The sequence below is a fragment of the Anarrhichthys ocellatus genome, unplaced genomic scaffold, assembly GCF_004355925.1.
Source record: "Anarrhichthys ocellatus isolate YVR2014 unplaced genomic scaffold, GSC_Weel_1.0 scaffold10, whole genome shotgun sequence".
Taxonomy (NCBI): Eukaryota; Metazoa; Chordata; class Actinopteri; order Perciformes; family Anarhichadidae; genus Anarrhichthys; species Anarrhichthys ocellatus.
The window spans coordinates 4,154,216-4,158,229 of NW_022280040.1; the positions used below are offsets into that span (position 1 = coordinate 4,154,216).

Sequence of the window (4,014 nt, forward strand, 5' to 3'; positions counted from 1 at the left end):
ACACACACACACACACACACACACACACACACACACACACACACACAGGAGCCATCACATGCATGTCCACATGAAAAAAACAGAGCTTTAAAATGGTTGTATGTATTTGCTTTATTGTTGGACGAGAGGGGGAAAGAGACAGTACATGAGTAATGGGTTACAGTTTGAAACGGCAGAAGCAAACCTTCACTGAGAAAGCAACACCAATAGACTGCTGTCTATATATGTAATTAGTTAAAAGATGGGATGTGTTTTTTTGGATCTGCAGACATCCGAAGAAAGAAGGATAATCTCTTGGCATTCACCGCGTGCCTTAATTGTAAGACATTAAATCAAGGTCCGCTGTGAACACGGAGAGACACAACCCACTCGTCTGTGTGTGTTTGCATGCATGTGTGTAGGAATGTGTCGTGTGTGTCCAGCTGCATTCACTCTGCTGTGGGAAGCGGCCAGACACCTTTCCGTCAAATCTGTTTTTACAAATATAAATCACATATTTTTGCAGCCTTTGAGGCCCGTGTTGTGTGACTAAAAACTGTATCGGGATGTCAAGTTTGGTCAAAAATGTCAAAAATAAAAAAATCCCAAGCACGGGTCCAAAGAGATCAAATCCTCTCCCGGTTGTTGTGCAAGTCTACCGTATTATGTAAAAAAAAAAAAAAAACCCACAACATTCAATTGTAGGGACAAGAGGTTAGTTTACAGGAATAACTTAAACGCAAAACAGCCAGGTAGTTTTTTGGGCAAAGTAGTTATAAGTCCCAGGCCGCTTTTGCAGGCGTAAAAGGACTCCGTTTGATGCTTTTCCGTCGACTGCTTTGTCCAAAAGTGCAGAAAGCGTAAAAGTCCTCCATTATCCCATAATGCACCTACAAATAAAAGAAAACACAAAATGCGTCATGAACTTCATAAAGAATTGCAGATGACAAAAATCTCATATTCCCCATTGACCTGTTAAAAAAAATCACTTGGCGCTCTACGTACAGAAAAAAACGTCACTGTCCATGTCCAAAATATTGATTTTCCTAGTCACATAACGCACACACACAAAAGCATGCAGCCGCTAGTTGCGGGTCATAGGCTACGTTAAAAACTGCCGCAAATCGCAAACGGGGCAGCTGAATAGCCGTGGTAACTGCGGTTGTCCTGAACACAGCGGTGCTCTACGTACATGCGCCCCTGCACGCGCTTCTCCCCAACAGCAAACTGACCGGGACACCGAGACCGAGCAGTGCAGCGCGAGCCCAGCACTGACACCGCCTAAATGGGACTGATCTCTCTCCGTCCGGTCTTTTCCTCTAACTTTGGGATTAATGGTGCTCCAGCCTAACAAATGAGGCATCTGCCTTCAGCACAAGAGGATTGGGAAGAAGGGGGGGGGGTTGGGGGGGGGGGGGGGGGGGGGTGTTGACGTCATCGGGCAAACAGATGTTCCTCTATATTACCCATCGTCCTCCTCATGACTACCCTGTGTCCTTGAAACTAGGACGGAAATTGACGACTTCCTATTCGGAGTATTAACGTTTATCGCCGAAATGTGTTAAGAGTCCTGCAGTTGGTTTGTGAACTTGTTTGCGCGCGCGTGTGTGTGAATTTACGGGCCAACAGAGGAAATGCCAACAATGGCCCCGCAAATTGTGAAGCCCTGAATCTGGCATTGGTTGAGAACGATTATGCAACATTGCACTATTTAAAAAAAAAAAGAAAAAAAAAAGGAGCACACGCGTGTATGTACAAACACACTGCAGACTCACACTCATGCACGGGCATGCGCACATACACTCGTTCTCTTACACTTACACACACATAGGGATGAGGGAGGGATGCTCGTGTCATCCTGAGCCCGCTGTTTGATGTGATGAGCTGCGACTGATTTTTAGTGCTTGGAATACGATTTTAAAAATGACACTAAATAAGTCAATAGTATTGCATCTGTCACGAGGGTTATGCTTGAGATGCGCATCAAATGATAAATTACTTTCATAATAATTACGTTATTGTATGTGGGCTGACACTGATACGAGATCATAATCCAGTATTATCTGCAGTGATGCAGACAGAGAACCTATTGGTTTGCATTGCGACGATTGCAGGCTAAAAACTGCTGAAATTCAAATGAAGTCAGTGCTGTCTAATCATAATTAACAGTCACCTGCTTCCCTATCTGAGCCTGCCGGAGCCTCTGAGCTCATCGTCCTGGGGACCCGTTCTACATCTGACAGCCCGTGTTTTACCATTAAAGAGCAAAATCCCCTGCGTGTAAAGCAGTGTAGTGGAAATGAAGAGGCGCAGGCTGGCAGATATGGTAATTGCAATGCATTACCCACTCGCTATAACAGAGATGAGAGGGACGCAGAAACAAAGGGAAACGCCATTTTAGACGGAAACGTCCCCATCCCCTGAAAACCCGGCATCTCTCGTATTGGCCATCGTTTGGAGCCTCATCACGGCTCGTCAGCACATCACCATATTTCGGGTCCCTCTATGTAACTGGCCACCGACAGGAACACGACCCCTATTGTCCTTTAGCGCCGCGCAACGAACAAACGATGTGGCTCAGAAATCCACTGTTCTCGTTCCCCTTCTTATTGATTATGCAACCGTCGACATAAAACGATCTGTCCACCCTCCTCGGGCTAATGATGTTTTTTCTAGTGCCTTCTTTTTGTTAGCGCTCTTTCCTAACGTGGTTTATTCCCCCCCAAAGACCGCAATAACAATGGCAAGTGCAACGTGCATGTGGGAGCGTAAAGAACAAACATATCCCTGCAGACACAAAATGATCAGTATTCTCATCTGAACTATTGAAATACATATTCTACGAACGGGTGAAGCAAGACTACGCATTCATCTTATAAATATTTGATCAAAGGGTCGAGCATAAAGCAAAACGCAAGCATCAGATACTCACCATGATTTGGTCCACGCCGCACGGTGGATCTGCTAATATGTATCCGTGCTCTGCTGTATTTTCACTTCACTTTAGCATTAATACCTCACTGCAGATCTTTACATCGCGGAGGCAGTCGCTTGTATTCCCGGTTCCTTTCGGAGTGGCGGCGGACAAGCAAAGACTCGGTTTGGCGAGAAGCTCCTACTACCAATGAGAGCGATGCTGTAGCCTCTGCAAAGCATGGCTGCGCTTTCTCGCTTTTTTTCAAAAGAGGGCAGGTCGTTCTGTGCATTACAATAAAATCTCTCCCTCTCTCTCTCTCTCTCTCTCTCTCTCTCTCTCTCTCTCTCTCTCTCCATTCTCACATGCACAAGCGCGCACACATGATTTTATACATAGCCCACGAATGCGCGCTTGCTTACACTGAAACGCAAATATATATGCGCACTCTGGAAAATCCTATAGCCTATCGAGTGTGTTTTTATATTATTATTTCTATCACATTTTTTTATTTCCACGTGTGCTGTAGCTGTTGTAACACTTTAGAGTAGATCTGTTATAGTTGTATGTGCAGCAATAACTATTCTATAATCCAGTGCAGCTCTACATTAGGACTGTGTGTAGCGGGATCGTCGCCTAAACGGCCACAATGAATCATGTTTAATGTCGTTTGTCTTGAGAGGTCCATTAGTGCGTTACAGTTTCACGCATCTGGCCGCTATTTCAACTCAATATAGGCTATGTTGGTCCAATTGTATGTTGATCCTGCCCAGATCATCTGAGCAAGCTTTTTTTTCTGTTTTGTCTATAATGTATTTCAGGCCTATAATGCAAATAATCTCTCCCTGTTTTGATTTTAAGAGTAAAAGGAATCATTTTAATTTCTGTTTGCACACTTTTCTAGCATTTACGCTCTTTCTGTTGGACAGATTTGAGGACAGAGGCTATGTAGTTATGTGTATAGTTTTGGTTGGGTGTTCAACATTGATGCAGCCATTGATTGAAGCAAGTCCTGCACTGCTCTTTGTATCCCCTTCACTTCCTGCTGTGATTGACTCCCAGGCAAAGACCTAATCCAAACCAGGGCCCCATGTATGATGTCATTTGAGTAACCTCACTAA

The 4,014-nt window shown here is 44.5% G+C and overlaps 1 long non-coding RNA gene across 1 annotated transcript; it reads right to left on the reverse strand.

Annotated features, from left to right (window-relative positions):
- Positions 1-91: 91 nt before the first annotated feature.
- Positions 92-3,149, reverse strand: LOC116385125 (uncharacterized). The gene is made up of 2 exons (XR_004212844.1): positions 2,912-3,149; positions 92-869 (listed from the first exon to the last, which is right to left on the reverse strand). It is a non-coding gene; the product is annotated as an uncharacterized LOC116385125 (long non-coding RNA).
- Positions 3,150-4,014: the final 865 nt, after the last annotated feature.